Raw genomic sequence first — 19,154 nt, forward strand, 5'->3', positions numbered from 1 at the left:
TTAAAAAGCATGGTAGTTATTAGACTGCTGCTAGATCTTGTTATTTAATAGATCAAATAGAGAAGTACATGTAGCACACATTTAATACCTTGGTAACCATGTTTTCATATAATTGATTTCCTTTGTATTCTTATTTATGATGTTTTATACATTCAAAAACAACAGTTTGAAAAGCCAAACTGAAAGGGCCCCTGGGCCCTTAAAAAATGTGTTGAGCTCTTGGACTGAACACAATTAAGTTGTCAGTGCTCACACTGGTGTGTACACAGGATTTCTTTCCATCCCTCTGGCAAATAGCTCACAGCTTAGATAATTATCTCTGTTACAAGACATTTTGATCATTTTTTATCTGCCCTCAAGTACCACCACCTAGTCCACAAGCTGAAACAGCCAAACCTTTAAACTCAACCGTTCAAACAAACCCTTCTTTAGAAATCATTCTTTAATACTTTCACTGCAAAATGTAAGAAAAAGCCCCAGAAACAGAACCAGGAAGCCCATCTTATTCCAGCTCTGCTGTCTAATCCTGGGAAAGTCATTTAACTTCTCTGAACCTCATCTGTAAACACAGTTAGATGATCTTTAAAATCTCAAAGTTCCCTTCTTGGTTGTAAAATTCTATACTTCTGAAATTTTCTGCCCTTCTGCTGGGTGTGTCATTTATTAATACTTTAATTCACTCATTCAGTTACCAGATACTGAGGTGGGAATAACTAAGCAACTAAGGTAGAAGGTTCTGGGAAAGTTTTCCAATGAGTCATATTGGAATGGTTTTGAAGGCTGAGTAGCAGTTCACTAAGTAAGGACATTCCAGGCAGAGAGCACTGCCAAGGCCCAGTGGGCTCAGGGCCCACAGCACACTGAGGGGCTTGATATGGGTTCAGAGGGGACCGGATATATACTGAGTTTAAGCTCTTTGGCTTATAGGAAACAGGAGGAAGTGGCATGGTCAAGTTTGTGTTTTGAAAAAACAGTCCTGAGAGCAATGTAAAGCGAAAGGGAAACCAGAGAGCTCAGTGAAAAAGGAACATAATGCAACATTTAAGATAAGAGATAATGGAGCCCTAGCTGGTTTGGCTCAGTGGATAGAGCATCAGCCTGTGGACTGAAGGGTCCCAGGTTCGATTCCGGTCAAGGGCACATGCCTGGGTTGCGGGCTTGATCCCCATTAGGGGATGTGCAGGAGGCAGCCAATCAATGATTCTCTCTCATCATTGATGTTTCTATCTCTCTTTCCCTTCTCTTCCTCTCTGAAGTCACTAAAGATATATTTTTAAAAAAAGAGATAATGGAGACATGAGCCAAGGTACTGGCAATGGGAATAGAGAAACGAATGGAAAGAACGGCAGGAGACGGCCTTTAAGAGAAATTGGGTGTGGTGATGAAGGAAGAATCATTGAGGACCCTAGTTTAGGACAACTGAGTGAAGGGTTATATTGAAGGGTGTGGAGTTCTTTTTTTTTTTTTTTAAATATATTTTATTGATTTTTTACAGAGAGGAAATGAGAGGGATAGAGAGTTAGAAACATTGATCAGCTGCCTCCTGCATACTCCCCACTGGGGATGTGCCCGCAACCAAGGTACATGCCCTTGACTGGAATCGAACCTGGGACCCTTGAGTCCGCAGGCCGACGCTCTATCCGCTGAGCCAAACCGGTCAGGGCGGGTGTGGAGTTCTTAATAAGAACAGGCAATACAAGAAAAAGAAAAGGCTCTCTGGGGAAGAAAGCTAAGTTTTGAAATGTTGAGTTTGAGGAGCTTGCTTGACCTACAGAGAGAAATTCTGGCCAGCCCTTAGAAATATGGGCCTGGAATTCTGTAGAAGGGTATGCCTGGAAATATAGAATTATAAATATCACACGAGGTAACTGAAGCCATTTCATCGGCTTCCCCATTACCACCATCTACTCGGTCCTTCTGCACTGCTTCACCTTACCTAGCCCCTCAAGTCCTGACCGCTGACCTTGCTATTAAGGCTTACACCAACTGCTTCCTCCTCACTGCCACCTTCCCAACTCTCCTTTGTGTTACTCCATAACACATCTATGCATTAGGGTACAGGCAAAATTGTTGTTGCAAAGGAACCCCAAAGTATAATAGTTTATATATGATTGGAGTTTCTTTCTTCCTTATATAATAGTCCAGGGCCTGCAGGGCAGCTCTGTTCCATGAGGACATATAGTAACGTTGGCTGATGGACAGTTTTGCCATCCTCAGCATCACTGTTAGGGCCCAAGGAATTGTCCCAATTATTGCCATTTCCAAACTGGTGGGGGGAAAATCAAGGCAAGCCGCTTCATCTTTAGGGAGATAAATACACATCAATTCTATTAACATCCCTTTGGTCCAAACTTGATCATAAGACCACACCTACCTTCAAGGGAGATTTACCCAGTATCTGGCTGGAGTCTCTTTGAGTCTGTTTTGTTGTTTATTTTTCCTAGTGGCTCTTGCTTATGGTTTTCTGTTTCTCATTAAGACTGTGTGTGCTGGGCATTATACATGAAAAAATATTTGTAGAAATAATTCAATGCCTAGGTTGATGTAATCTTCCTCTAAAGATGTTCTTTGGTTTTTTTCCAGGATTACTTTAGTTCAAGATCAAGATTTGAAACTTTCTTTTTTTTTAAATTTTTTTTATTTTTTTAATTAAATCTTTATTGTTCAGATTATTACATTTGTTCCTCTTTTTTTTTCCCCCATAACTCCCCTCCTCCCAGTTCCCGCCCCACCCTCCGCCCTCACTCCCCACCCACTGTCCTCATCCATAGGTGCACGATTTTTGTCCAGTCTCTTCCCCCATCTCCCACACCCCTTTCCCCCCCAGGAATAGTCAGTCCATTCCCTTTCTATGTCCCTGATTCTATTATAATCAACAGTTCATTCTGTTCATCAGATTATTTATTCACTTGATTCTTAGATTCACTTGTTGATAGATGCATATTTGTTGTTCATAATTTGTATCTTTACCTTTTTCTTCCTCTTCCTCTTCTTAAAGAATACCTTTCAGCATTTCATATAATCCTGGTTTGGTGGTGATGAACTCCTTTAGCTTTTCCTTATCTGTGAAGCTCTTTATCTGACCTTCAATTCTGAATGATAGCTTTGCTGGATAAAGTAATCTTGGTTGTAGGTTCTTGGTATTCATCACTTTGAATATTTCTTGCCACTCCCTTCTGGCCTGCAAAGTTTCTGTTGAGAAATCAGCTGACAGTCATATGGGTATTCCCTTGTAGGTAACTGAGTTTCTTTCTCTTGCTGTTTTTAAGATTCTCTCTTTATCTTTTGCTCTTGGCATTTTAATGATGATGTGTCTTGGTGTGGTCCTCTTTGGATTCCTTTTGTTTGGGGTTCTCCGCGCTTCTTGGACCTGTAAGTCCATTTCTTTCACCAGGTGGGGGAAGTTTTCTGTCATTATTTCTTCAAATAGGTTTTCAATATCTTGCTCTCTCTCATCTTCTGGCACCCCTATAATTCTGATGTTGGTACGCTTGAAGCTGTCCCAGAGGCTCCTTACACTATCCTCGCATTTTTGGATTCTTTTTTCATTTTGCTTTTCCGGTTGGGTGTTTTTTGCTTCCTCGCATTTCAAATCATTGACTTGATTCTTGCGCTCCTCTGGTCTGCTGTCGGGAGTCTGTATAATATTCGTTATTTCAGTCCGTGTATGCTTAATTTCTGGTTGGTTCCCCAATATACGATCGAGGGTCACATTAGTTTTCTTGTAGATCTCATTAAGTTTATCGGCGGCTTCTAAACAGTTCTTGAGAGACCTTAAAAGTGTGGTTCTGAACTCTATATCTTCCATTGACAATTTTGTCCTGTTTCTTTGTCTCCACATTTTGTTATTCTTCCTTGGTGCACCCCCTAGTGGTCTTTGTGCGCAGTCTTATAGTTAAATCTTGATTGTTGTAGCTAATTCCTGGGAGGGTTTGACCTCCAGGCCAAGTGGCTATGAGAATCAGCTGTGTCAGCAGTGAGAGAACTTCTGTCCTCTAGGGAGGTGCTAATCTAGCCTTTGCCTGAGGCTATCCAGCAAATGCCTCTGTGCAGGGCTTGGGCGGGCGGGTCGAACAGGATCAACAGGGTGGGCCGGAGAGAGCAGTTATGGCGGCTCTCAGTCCTGTCCCCAGGGGCTCTGCCTCTCTGAGTCCCAGCACCCGCTGCAAACCTCAGAGAGAAAGCTGCACTCGCTCTGACCGAAGCCAGACAGTCCCGCTTCTCCCGCTTGAGTCTGGGTCCCTAAAGACTCGCCCGGATCTGGAGCTCAGAGTCTGCGACTACCTCCCGATTGAAAACGCCAACCGCGCCCTCCGCCGCCAGCCCGCTCCGCGCACTCCGCACCTCAGAATTTGACTTCAGCACTGCGCCTCCTCTGAGTGTCCGTATGCGTTTCTCTTTCCTCCTAGTTGTAGGACTTCCACTCAGCCAGCGTTCCTGTGGTTCTGGGTGATGTCCCTTCCGTTTTTTGGTTTCACTTTTGAAGTAGTTGTTCAAAGCAGCAAACTCCAGCGTTAACCTATGCCGCCATCTTGGTTCTCCCTGAAACTTTCTAAAGGAGCCATTTCTAGTTCACCCTTACTCCTAATAGGTATGTGCATATGAAACTTGGAATGGTTTACTGGGTCTCCACCCTTATCATGCCTTGATTTGACTCTTGTCTCCCTAATCCCAGGAGGTTGCTAAAAAGACAGCTCACCCTGTCAATTATCTCTTCCGGACTAGCTAATGACTCCAAGGCAAAATGGTCTAGTGTGCCAGGCTCATCCCCTGTGGATTTCCATTCTGGATCTCATCCTAGTAATTTATCAGTTTTTTTGTTAGCTTTTGATACTGCACTTTTAAAAAGATGTTTAATACATTATGTTCAGCAGAAAGGTTGATCTGAACTAGCTAGTGTGCCATTACTAAATTGGAAGTGTTACTTCTTTATAGTTCCTAGAACAATGTTTCTCAAGATTAGGTTCATGGACCGTGTGCACCAACGTCACATGCCACATTTGCTAAACATTGAGATTCCAGGGCTTCCATCTCAGACTTCATTCAGAAACCATGGCACTAAACCGCAGAAATATGTACTTTTGATAGGTTCTCAGCCTATAATTCTGAAGATTTAAATTTGAGAAATTTTGCCCCAAAGCCTACATCAGAATTCTTAGCAATAGGTATTAAGGGAATTTGATTTGAATCTTGTCCAAAGGGCAGTTGAAAACAGAACATATGCCTCAGTCAGAATTTGGTCAGTGTTTAAATCTGCCTCCTCTCTGTTTGATAACAAAAATCCTCCTTAAGAGAAGATTATCCTAACAAACAAAACTCCTATCTAAAGCCAATGTCTAGCCCTGCCACATTCACCTGTCTCAGGAGTAGCATTTGTTTTGATCAGTCATGGATGGCAAGTACTTCATGTGCCTGTTAGTCACTAAAAAAAGATTTGATAAAGAAGTTAGGCTACCCAAAGGTATCTTGACCCCAAATCCACTGGTAAATCCAATTATGAACTATTAAAAAAAGAATATGTGAAGCTGTATCTTTTATAAAATGCTGGTAATTATAGATAGTAAGGTTTCCTCCCAATATTATTATTTGGCAAAATAAAAATGCTAACACTATGTTAGTCTTCAACATGATTTTGAAGTTTTACTGGTCTAAGAAATCTGTAGATTTCAGAATCATTGACTGAACAGCTACTCAAAGCCACTCCAGATTCCAGTATTCAAAACATTCAGCCTGCCTGCTAAAACTTCTGAAAATAGCTGGCTAATCTGCATTCCACACTGTCAGGAACATGATTAATTATCTATTTGGATTAGCCAACAGAATCTATGTTCCCATGTTTCTGTGACACGGTTACTTAAATTTCTTAGCTTTGGTCATGCTTTTGAGTTACAATGCTTTCTCGAATGTTTGTCTTTGCTTTCTTGCAGGGGGAAAAAAAAACATGGCCAAGCAGTCTGTGAGCAACACCTTTAGATTTCTCATTCTGCCCTAATCATGCAGGGTCTTAGATTTCTTCAGCTTCTAAGGACAAGCTTCGTGTGAGTTCTGGTGTTTTCCAAGGCTGAATAACCTTGATGTGGAAACATGCTCATGTTACACAGAATAGGCTTCAATAGAAAGGTTCAGAAAATTGGACCTTTTTAATCAGATGATCTTACTCTCTACTCAGAAAACGAAATTCCATGGGGAAATTGCTCATCAGAGCAGGCTTTGTTCCTTTATAATATTCGTTTTCTTTGATTTCTCTCTAACCAAGAGGATACTTCAAAAACCATGTGAATAGGGAGGATGGTATTACAAATGAGCTGTTACAATGAGATTTTTAAAAAATCTGTCTTGGAAAGTACTGTCAGTTGGAAAGTGGTTTCCATGTAGACGGTGCCAAAATTCCTTAAACTTAAGCCAACTCTGAGTATGCCTTATCGATGAAATAATGTTTGTCACTTCAGTAACCAAATAGGCAAGGATACATTTCATGGGTGATGGTAAACTACGTAACCTATGCCGATTGAAAAATAATTATCACATGCCTCTATGGCTTCATTTAACCATATGGTTTCATTAAACCATTAATTTGCTTTAGTAATGGAATCATTTAGGCCTAATTAAATCTATCTAGATTATGATTCTAAGGAACAGTTAATTTGTGAATAATAAATATCTCTAAAATCTCTAGTTTTGGAACATCATCACAATTTCACATTTTTAAAGATAGCCATTCTAAGGCAGAAACCTGGGCTTGCTTTAAACACCCCCTCTATTATTTCCCTGGGGTCTTTATAAATTCATCCATTCCATCAGTTCTCACCAGCCTGGGTTGTATGTCTGTCAAGGTGGGTGGGATATATGCAATGTTTGATTATGTTAAGAAAAATTACCCAACACTTGGAAACAAGGCAAAAGGGTGATTGCTTGTCCTTTCAATGTTGGACTAAACTTTATTAAAGGCCTTTATCTAACAGGCCCACCCAAGGATTCTTCGGCTCTCTAGCGGAATGCCCTGCTGCCTAATTAAGGCTCAGACATGTTAACTTGTCCTGTGCAAGGGAAGAGATAACCCCAGAGGTTATGTTTGTATTTTTTTTTTTGGCTGTTTTGCTTCTAATTTAACAAACTTACTTCAGCATGTTTTCCCTTTTTGAACATATAAATTTGTCTTTTTCATTCTCTTTGTACCAGATTTACTGTACTGCTGGTTCCCTCATTAATGCAGAAAACCTGTGACATGTACTCAGTCTATATTTTCATTAGGCTTGTGTTTTGAAAATTATACTGTGTCAGTATGAAGAAAAGACATGTCTCTCACAAGGCACCAAAGAAAATGAATCTCATTACTTTAGTTCATCTAATTTCACCTCTCTGGGGAACACATTTTATAAGAATTAAACCAATGCATTCTGCTTCCACCCTTTAAATCCTATTTCCTGGTAGCCTTCTGACAGATTCATCAAGCTTATTGTCCCAGGAAAGAAAGGACAGGCAGGTGCTTCCCTGAGCAGAGCGGCCATTCATCAGTCAAAGCTGATTTCCTTGATCCCTTTTTAAGAAGACGATGTACATAAAGCCCAGGCTTTTTTGGGAAAAGGGATTTCTAAGTAACAAAGCTTCCTTTTTAATACATAGGCCCTGTGTGCAGAATAGAAAGGAGGCCCCCCAGGCTGTAAAGAAGAGAGGGGAAAGTGTCCCCCCACTTTTGGACTCAGCTGTGGGGAAAAGAGAGGGGGAATGGAGTCTGGGGCGAGGGGGGGGGCATTTCAAGACACAATTGTCCTGATCTCCTCCTTCCAGGTCAAAGTACTAGGGCAGGAAGTATGTTAGCTATGCTGTTGGGCAAGCTGGGGAGAGTAGGGGGCAGATGTGGACACTGCTTTTCTTTGGGAGGATTAACATCTGCCCTTTGCTACTATGAGGTCTCGAACCATACCCCTCCCTCCAACTCCCAGGTGCCTTCTTGGAGAGCACCAGAGGGAGGGGCAGAACTCTTACCTGTTGAGCACTTAACTGAGTCATACAAGTAAAAACTTTAAAACTACAAAGACATTTTAAACTATGGGATTAAACTGAGATTAATAAATTGGACTCTATCTTGTCCCCTCCCCGAACTTCTACCTAGAAGATGAGAGCTTGTAAGGCAAATCAAAGCAGACTTAGTGAAATAAGAAAACGACATTTTTAGCACAGCTGAGTATAATGTGAGTAAATTAAAAAGGTTTCCACCTATGTATGTATTGCATGCTCCTCTTTTTGCCAAACACACTCAACAAATGCATTATTACTTTTTGATTTCACAAACAGCATTATTGTATTTCCTTGTGATTTCTGGTCTCTACCTGACATATCTGTATGCTTTCTACAACACTTATATCTAACAAGATCAAGATGGCTACAGACTCCATTAGCAGGTACCAGAAGTACAACCATTTGGATCATAGATTTGTTCACGAATCCTTAGAGTTTTTCAAATATTTGCTTACTATATTTTGAGGCTGTGTTATTAGGTGCCATTCACCAAATATATAATCTGTTCTGCATACTTTCTGGGCCCCTTTGGGTTGGATTAGGACCATAGAACTAATTGTGGAGCATTTCACTGCCAATGTACAACTTTCCAGAGCTCTTTTTCCCTCTGATGTGACAGCTGGCACAGTTTAAAATGTTGGCTTCTGAGTCCCTATGAGAAGCGGAGCTTCCAGATGACCTGTGACGGACATGTAGCATGAATAGGAAAACATTGTGTTCCTTGGGCTTGTTTGTTACCACAACAGAGCTTAGCCTCTCCTATCTGAGACAGGTGTTTTAATGAAGGGAAGTGATTCATCCAAGATATTTCTTCTAAAGATGACACCGCATCGTGTTTTCTTCTAATGGCTCATCGCTTTGTATGTGAATGTTTTTTCATAGTAAAAAAATTAGACAATTAGGTGTTAACCTAAAGATAAAAAAGTCAAGGTGAGAGGCAACAAGTGTTTATTTGAGATCCCAAAAAGTAACTATTCTTAGCACTGATTCAGATACCCAAATAGTGTTCCAATTAGAAAGTGAAGGTGAAGGATATTTATGAGAAAGAGAAGGGGAATAATTGTATGAATAGAAGGAAGGAATTTCTATGGGTGTTAAGGAAGAATTTCTATAAGTGCAGATAAGCTAGTGGGGAGGAAAAATAATTTTCCTTCCTCTTACCTTCTAAGTTCTTCTGGCTAACTAATAATCCACATCTCTCTATATAAAAGGCTACTATGCTAAGTGTCCCTCTGACCACCCAACCAGTCGCTATGATGTGCAGTGACCCCCAGGGGGCAGATGCTCAATGCAGGAGCTGCCATGACACGCACTGACCAATTACAAAGAAACGGCACCACAGACCTGGTGCCAACAAAACAACACTCAGCTTCCCCCAAGTGGGACACAGGCCCTGTCACCACCCCAGAACAACAGCCCACCAAATCGCAGCCAACGCTGCTGAGACCCCAGGGTGCGAAATGTGGCCCACAGCTCAGCCCAGCCTGGAAACAGTTGCTGTGGGCACCAGGTAATGACGTCATGTACCAACTCCCAGCTTCCTCTCACTAGTGACTAGCCTCCTTGGAGTTTTTTCAGCCCAGGAACACAATTTGCTTTACAGCCAGATGCAAACATTTCACACCTTAACCAAATGTCTGTGAAGTATTTTCCCATGCCTCAACTCATTTGATCCTCACAGAAGTCCTGGAGTAGTTAGATAGGAGACTTGGTAGAGTCCTATTTTCTTTTCATTAGCAGGAAAACAGAGATTTAGAAAATTTAGAAACTTGACCCGACTGAAAAGTAGAAATGGTGGACCTTGAAAATGACTTCAGGTTTTCTCACTGCACAGAATATAGTCAAACACTGCTGCAGTTAAATATTTTACCCTTGGTTCTCCCTGCATGATATACAATAATAATCTGCTTTGTGTTGATATTTACTGCTGTGTTGCTGACAATTACCTGAAAGAGAAGTTGGGGTGTTTCATTGGGCTGGAAAAAGTTTAACTAAATCAGAAAGCAGGTGTAATTAAGCAAGTTTATTCTACAGTGGGGCCTTGACTCCAAGTGTCCCGACTAACGAGTTTTTTGAGATACCAGCTGTCTCTCAGCTGATTTTTTGCATTGAGTTGACAGAGTAATTTGAGTTAACGAGCTCCTTAACGAGCTCGGTCTTGGAATGAATTAAACTCGTAAGTCAAGGCCCCACTGTATATCTATAAAAGGCTAAGTTGGATCTCCTCCTCCTCCCCTTTTAAAAATTAAAAAATAAAAAATAAAAAGGCTAAGTTGACTCGTGCATGAACAATACCTATAAAGCTCTCACTGGCACCAATTGCACATGTGTGTTTCGATCTGTCATTGTCGGTAGTGAATTTGGTTGACATTTCTATTATAGAGAAAGGGTGAATAGCAATATTAAAATATTTCTTCTAATTAAATTTCTTTCAATGTGCATGAATCCATGCACCGGGCCACTAGTCCTATATAATAAAAGCATAGTGTGCAAATTGTCCCCTCAACCGGTAGTTCGTCTGGGAGTTCAACCAGGCAGTGAGGCTGGCCAGGGGAAGGGAGGGAGGCCCTGGCCGGCAGCCAGCAACCACTAGAGACCCTACCAGAGCATGAATTTCATGCACTGGGCCTCTAGTATATATACAAATAGTTAATCCTCACCTGAGAATATTTTTTCCAATGATTTTTAGAGAGAGAAGAAGGGAGGGAGGGAGAGGGAGAGAGAGGAATCCATGTGAGAGAAACACATCGATTGGTTGCCTCCTGTACTCATCCCAACTGTAGTAGGGATTGAACCTTCAAGCCAGGTATACACCCTTGACCCTTCAGTGCTCAGGTCTATGCTCCAACCACTGGATCACATCAGCCAGGGCATATTCTGTTTTATGTTTTAGCAAAAATATTTTCCCATATTATCATGTGTTCTGTAAAAGCATTTTAAAAATTATATATATTTTTAATTGATTTCAGAGAGGAAGGGAGAGGGAGAGAGAAACATCAATGGTGAGAGGGAATCACTGATTGGCTGCCTCCTGCACACCCCCTAGTGGGGTTTGAGCCCGCAACCCAGGCATGTGCCCTTGACTGGAACCAAACTTGGGGACCCTTCAGTCCGCAGGTGACGCTCTATCTACTGAGCCAAACCGGCTAGGGCGAAAAGCATTTTTTAAAAAATATTTATTTATTTGTTTGTTTTTATAAAAGCAATTTTTAATATTTTGGACATAATACTGAGTCAAGTTAGTCATTTTAATCTATCCATTCCACTATTTTGGTTGTTGGACAATTAGGTAGTTTGCTGTTATTCAATGGGGTAAAACACTTTTAGGAACATTTCTTTATAAAAAGCCTAGTATATATTTAGGATGATTACTTTAGGATAAATTCCCAGAAAAGAAATTACTGCCTCGAAGGCCATAGAATTTTTGAGGTTAGTTGATAAATAGTTGAATTGCTTTCCAAACTAGTTATATCAATCTACATTGCAATGTGTCATGTCTTATCATGACAAATTATAGGCTATATTAGAACAGCCTCATGGACTGCAGAATAATCTTCTTTAGAGATCTTTGAAAAGAACATAAATTTCCTTCTCTATGTTTCAGCCCAGACTTTCAAAGACATAAAACAGGTTTGCCAACTCTCAATAAAAAAAGAAAAGACATTTAAATTACATGCCCTAGCTGGTTTGACTCAGTGGATAGAGCTTCGGCCTGCAGACGGAAAGGTTCTGGGTTCGATTGTGGTCAAGGGCACATGCCTGGGTTGTGGGCTTGATCTCCAGCAGGGGGCGTGCAGGAGGCAGCTGATCAATGATTCTCTCTTATCATTGATGTTTCCATCTCTCTCCCTTCCTTGCTAAAATTAATAAAAAAAATATATATTTTTAATTTTGTTTTATTGCTTAAAGTATTACAAAGAGTATTACATATGTCTCCTTTTTTCCCCCCCTTGACATTCCCCCTGCCTCCCCTACCCCACAGTGTCTTGTGTCCATTGGTTATGCTTATATGCATGCATACAAGTCCTTCGGTTGATCTCTTACCCCCCCACCCCCAACTCTCCCCGGACTTCCCACTGTAGTTTGATAGTCTGTTTGAGGCAGCTCTGCCTCTGTATCTATTTTTGTTCATCAGTTTATAATGGTCTTTATTATCCATAAATGAGTGAGATCATGTGGTATTTTTCTTTCATTGACTAGCTTATTTCACTTAGCATAATGCTCTCCAGTCAACCACAGACAGACTGACTTTCATGCTCTCAGTACGGCACAGATGCTGAAAAGCAAAACAGAAAGGTTAACCTGAAAATGGTGGTTTTTACCTTCTATCTTAGGTTTGGATGGTGACTTTCTTTTTTTTAAAAAATATTTTATTGATTTTTAACAGAGAGGAAGGGAGAGGGATAGAGAGCTAGAAACATCCATGAGAGAGAAACATCGATCAGCTGCATCCTGCACACCCCTTACTGGGGATGTGCCTGCAACCAAGGTACATGCCCTTGACCAGAACCAAACCTGGGACCCTTCAGTCCACAGGCCGATGCTCTATCCACTGAGCCAAACCAGTCAGGGCTGGATGGTGACTTTCTTTCCAAGTCAAATGTTCTGACATTATCTCTACATACAAGGTAAGTCTCTATTCTATAGACAGGGAAATATTGGGGCACAAAACGTTTTTTTTTTAAGTGACTTTCTTATAACCATATAATTTATATCAAACTCACACATATGATCCACACCTTGGAGAGAACTCTTTGCAATGTTAGTAAAGTTCAGATTCACCACTGGGGCAGGGACAAATTTTCCTCTACCTTTCTAGGTTCTTCTGGCTGGTCTAAAAATCAAATAGACATAAAAGAGATTAGCAAGAGAAAATTAACAAATTTAATTACATATGTACATATAGTGAACCACACATACATAAGAGGTTCATAGACAGTAAGGAAAAATGAGGTATATATGACATTCTCAGCTAAAGATGAGGTAAGGTGCCCGGGGCTTCAAAGAGGAGGAAGGTTGGTATCAGAATATCAGATGTTCAATAATTAGAAATTTGCTCTGTAGCTGGGTCCTAAAATTTATTTCTAGTGATAATGTTTATTATGGGGAAAGCCCCACTTTAAATTCTTTAAGGCAGGGTTAACAGTTAGTCTTGAGCCCACAGGGTCTTGATTCCCTTCAACTCAAATCACATGTCACAATGGTACATCTTGGGGAGGCATGCTCTAAACCCCTTCACCTTCAGTCAGACCAAATAAGCAACAATTTAAAAAATATATATATTTCCGCTAATTTCAGAGAGGAAGGGAGAGGGAGAGATAAAAGCATCAATGATGAGAATCATTGATTGGCTGCCTCTTGCATGCCCCACACTGGGAGATCAAGCCTGAAACCCAGGCATGTGCCCTGACCAAGAACTGAACCATGACCTCCGGTCATAGGTCGACACTCAACCACTGAGCCATGGCTGGGCTAAACAACAATTTTTTTTATTAAAAAGGAAGTTCCAGGAAGGGACTCCATCTAAGTTCTAGCTTTGCATGAAAGAAAATATTGTAACATCTAAAGAAGGAATTTCTAATAGAAAACAAATAATACATACTACCTAGACTTCAACCTAGTGTGTTGCAGTTTATAGGGATCAATGCTTCCCCTGAGAAATTGTTGAGAGGACTTTAAAATAATGATCTAGTCTTTTCTTTCTAGGAATTCTAATGAAAAAGAACCAGTTTGTGTTATATTTTAAACATCAAGATGCTCAGTGTGGACCAGTTTCTCAACCCTGACACTATTGACATTGTTCACCGGATCATTCTTTGTTTTGGGGGGGCTATGCATTTAGGGATAATTAGTAGCATTGCTGGCCTTTAATTACTAGATACCACTGGCACCCCTGTTGTGATAATCACAAGTGTCTCTAGACATTGTCAAATGTTCCCTGGGGGATACAGTCATCCCAGTTGAGAACCACTGGTATGTTACATATGGTATATTTCATTCTATTTAATAAGCTCTGGTTATACCCAAATGAATGACAGATGGAAAAGATGGAACACCTGGACACCAACAGTCTTTAACATACACTTTTCATGTTAATTTCATTTTTCAATAATATTGTAACATTTTGAGAAAAGTGTATTATCTCAGCAAATAAGTGGGAGAGTAAAATGGACATAAATTACTAAGCACAGTGTATCAAATCTGTAAACCAAATGTGTAACTTCCTCCCATATAAACTGCAGTAAATATAAATTTTAATGACGATAGTTTTCTAGTAAAATGGGTTTATTCATTATGTAGTTACCCGTGAATAACTATATTTTATCACCAAATGGCTTTTTCTGTTTTATTAAGTAAAATGCAAGGTCACCTGTCTGAGTTTTCTAAAGTGTTACGGAAATAATTTCAAAGCTGCTTTGCTTATGAATTCTACTTTCAATCTGGAAGATTCACATGGCATTTCAAATAGGACAGCTTAAAACCCTCATTACAATCAGAATGAATGCCACATTTGAATTAAAATTCTTAAGAAAAACCTTCACTAATAAAGATTGGCAGTCTTATCTTTGCCCTTAAATTTAAGCAAATTATTTTTTGATTCTATTCTAATAATTGTGTCAATAAATTTGGCCAAATTTTCCCCTGCTCCCCCCAACATGTATCTTCACTGTTATAGCATGTCCTTCTTCTTACACAATAAACAACTCTTTCCAACACTGTAATACCTGAGGTGTTGCTAGGGCAACGCTTGGGGCTCTATCCTGGAGCCTCCATTTATCCCAATGTTATTAGGATTTTCTCATATGCTTATGCTCCATAACATGCCCTCCCAATATCTGAGGGAAAATTAGTAAATATTTGGCATAACATAGTTTTCTCCTGGACTGTATTTAAAAATCTCCTTAGGTCAGTTAAGCTACTTTTAGTTGTAAATAGCATTCAACTAAAAACAGGGAGTTTTATGGTCTTGCCTAACAAGAAGTTGAGAGGTAGGTGGTCATCCCAGGCTAACCAGTGGCACCGGTGAGACAGACTTTTTTCATCCGTGTATGTTGCCAGCCTCAACACATTCGCCTTTGTCTGCCGCTTAATGGCTGCGATAAGGCCTCCACAGCTCCCAAAGCCTATGAAAAAGACAGGAAGGAAGAGGTGGGAAAGAAAGTTCTTGAATAGCTTGCTTTCATCAGGATGGAAAATCTTTCTAGAAGGAGTGCTGCTGAAAGGCTCATTGACCAGACCTGGGCACATGGCCAGCCCTACACGCAAGGAGAGTGGGAGAGAGAGTATCTGGAGAGTAGGGGGAGAGAGTATCTGGCATTTTTAGCATCTGTTATGGGGAACAGACCTTGCTAGAAGGGAAAAGAGAAAGATAAATGGCTTTTGGGTAGGTAACCAAAAGTGAATGCCAACTCATATTTTAGGAGACGGCTCCTCAGTCAAAAAACCTGTGATATTACCAACGTTCTAAGAGCACTCTAATAGCTGCCTCTTCTCTGTATTTCCTATTTTGATTTGAAAATTTTAATTGAGCTTTAAACTCAGCCAGATTGGCTCAGTTGGTTAAGATCGTACTGTGCACCAAAACGTTACTGGTTCGATTCCCAATCAAAGCACATAGCTAGGTTGCAGGTTCGATCCTGGTCAGGACACGTACGGAAGACAATTGATCGATGTTTCTCTTTTACATTGATCTCTCTCCCTCTCTCTCTGCTTTCCTCTCTCTAAGCATGTCTTTGGGTGAGGATTAAAAAGAAAAAGAAAATGAGCTTCAAGAAACCCAATTCAGTATGAGAAAAAAATTATACCACATAAAACTAGTAGGTTAAGGTTATTAAGTAGGTTGCTAAAATAAAAGCCGGCTTGATTTCCATTTAGTAGGGGTAATCTTTTAAAATCGTGTGTATTGGGGGATGAGAGCATGAGTGTGTGGGGGAGGTTGGGAGTTAATGGGGGGATGAAGACACATTTGTAATACCTTAACCAATAAAGAAATTAAAGATTTAAAATAAAATAAAATCGCGTGTATTGCTTTATCTCCACAGAGATCGCAATGTTAAAAAAGATGCCCCAATGGCATTTTTGCAGACACACCAAGAGAAATCAGTTAGTAAGTGTAATAACTTTGCTTTTCAGGTTGCATTCAGTTATTTCATACCATCACTTTAAGGAAACCTTTGGAGCAGCGGTCACCAACCGATGGTCCACGGACCACTGGTGGTCCGTGAAGTCCGAAAGGTTGGCGACTGCTGCTCCAAAGCGTGCTAGAGGTCCTGCCTGGCTCAGGGGCACGTGGCTGAATCCCTTGGGTTGCACCTCCTCTGGTGCACAGCCTTTCTTCCTGGGAGAGGTGGCCTCTGCTTCTCGGGTGCTCATCGAATGTTCTGCTTCAGGAGTGGGATGGTGGCATGTGGTCCAGCAACAGCTCTTGCCAGACGAGGAGAGGAAGACCTTTGTGTCCTGGGGCTGCTCCTGACTTGGCCACATTCCCTGCTTGGCTCCAAAGCCAGATTTACCCTTGAAGCTCTGCTGCTTCCTAGAGGGGGAGGCCTGGGCGTGTTAGCGGGAAGGGACTTAAAATCGCCACCTTCTTCAAGTCAAAGTGGGCAGAAGGCTAAAACCCAGACCCCAAATATTTCCTGTTCAACTTCTCCTTTTATCCTTGAATGTTTCCATGAATTATGTAATGATCAAATAGCATGACAATGCAAATGCGTTTCCAGTGCACTCAGACACCAAAGGCTGATGAGCAATCATCTGATAAGTTCATTCTTACCATAATGTGATGAGTCACTTTTATTTTCCTCAGGAGGAGAAAAACATTGCCGAACTTGCACTAAAAGAGAAGACCTTTTTCTCTATGTGCCTAAAATTCACGTGCTGCCATGCTTGCAACATGTGGAAACTCAAGTTCTGCCTGTCTCCCATTGCAATAGTACAGAGCAATTATGCTCATTTATCTCTTGCTCTCCAATAGCTGAGAATAGGAGTAAACTTGGAATGTACTAGTACAAGCATAAGAAGGGGTCATTTTCCACTTTAGAGTATCCCATATCCATTCACAAGAGAGCTCATTGAGTACTGTTAGGAACTAGACATTATGAGGGTGGCCCTCAAGGAAGTTATAAACCAGGAAAGGAAATCAGACACATGAGGTCATAGGTGAATGTCATGGGCACAAATATTTATAAAACTTAAGTAGGACACAGGCTACCAGAAAGATAAACCTTGGAAACATCATGCCAAGTTAAATAAGACAGTACGGAAGGACAAAAACTGTATGATTCCACTTATATGAGGTCCCTAGCGTAGTCCAATTCATAGAGACAGAAAGTAGAATGAAGGTTGTCAGGGGCTGGGGATATAGAGGAAAAGGGAGTTAGTGTTTAACGGGCATAAAGGTTCAGTTTTGCAAGATGAAGAGCTCTGGAGAGGGATAGCGGGGATTGTAGCACAACAATGCGAATGTACTTAATGCCACTAAACTGGACACTTAAACATGGCTAAAATAGTACATTTTGTTATGTATAGTTTACCACGAATAAAAAGAAACACTTGAGGAGAAATAACAAATAGCGGTGTAACATAAAGAACACAAGCCTTGGGCTAGAAGAACCTGCGTTCTCATCCTTGCATTTCTACTGTGTGACCTGAGCCACGTCATTTAACTTCATTAAATGTCCTAACCTACAAGGTTGAGAAAATGATTGCTATAAGGTTATTGGGAGAATTCAGAGGTAATGCATAAAAAAGCCTTACCTCTTAGCTTATTGTATGGTGTGATATAAAATAAGTTGTTGTCGTGGGAATAATGAAAGACTTCATAAAATGTAAAACAAGCATGTGAATACCATATTAGGAAATAACATTGAGCGCCTACTGTGTTCTTATCTCAGTTTACATAGCAAAGGTTTGTAGGTATTATCCTTGCAAAGATGAAATTAAGATACGGAGATATAATTTGCCTAAACCCCCAAAGCAGCTGTCTTTCAAATCCCTCATTCTTCCACTCATAGGAAGTTATGAAATAAAAAGGTGTTGAAATTAGAAATAGAATAAAATAGAAAATAAGGAAGGTGGAAATGATCAATAAATGCAGAAGCTGGTTCTTTTTTAAAAATCATTTTATTTTGAAATAATTTCAAACAAAACTTTCAAGAGTACAAAAAACTCCCTAGTATTTTTCATCCGGATTCAACAATTGTTACCATTTTGACATATCTGCTTTATTTTCTCTCTGAACCACCTGAGAATAAGTTTCAAACATGTCTTTACTTTGTCAGAGAGAAAAAAACTTTTCCTCTACCCTCTCAAGTTAATGATTTGCGACTTGCAAATTAAGCTAACACAAGACAGATTATCAAAGAGAAAAAACAGATTTAATTACATACATGGGCCAGAAGTTCACAAAGAAATATGACTCTAGGAGACCTTAGTATTTGAGGCTTATCTACCGTATTAATAGGTGATGGGGAGAGATATGGTGCCCTTCTAGCAGAACAAATGACTTCTTAGAAGGTGGGAAAGAAAGGGCACTTATGGGAAAAGAAATAACTGTGAAGATAAATGGGCCTTTAGAATAGGAAGGTGGGGAGATATACTCTTAAGGTTTTCTTAATTTTCTGAAGCTTCTTGTTTCCGTTTCCTTGTACCCCTTTTACCTAAATGCTGGTATTCCTGAGAGCTCTATCCTAAGACACCTTCTCTTTCCTTTTAATTCTTTTAAAAAATATATATTTTATTGATTTTTTACAGAGAGGAGGGGAGAGGGGTAGAGAATTAGAAACATGGATGAGAGAGAAACATCCATCAGTTGCCTCCTGCACACTCCCTACTGGGGATGTGCCCGCAATCAAGGTACATGCCCTTGACCGGAATTGAACCTGGGACCCTTCAGTCCGCAGGCCGACGCTCTATCCACTGAGCCAAACCGGTTAGGACTCCTTTTAATTCTTCTACATTCTCCCAAGACTATCTATCCAATCCATGAGTTCAATTACATATTTGGGGTACTTGAGCTCATACATCATATAGCCAACTAATTTCTCCTAAGTTTCAGACCTATACATCCAATGGCCCACTTGAAGTCCTCCCAGGCATTCAAACTCAAGAGTTTCAAATTGAAATGCTCCTTTACT

The sequence above is a fragment of the Myotis myotis genome, unplaced genomic scaffold (assembly GCF_014108235.1).
Source record: "Myotis myotis isolate mMyoMyo1 unplaced genomic scaffold, mMyoMyo1.p scaffold_m19_p_4, whole genome shotgun sequence".
NCBI classification, from domain to species: Eukaryota; Metazoa; Chordata; class Mammalia; order Chiroptera; family Vespertilionidae; genus Myotis; species Myotis myotis.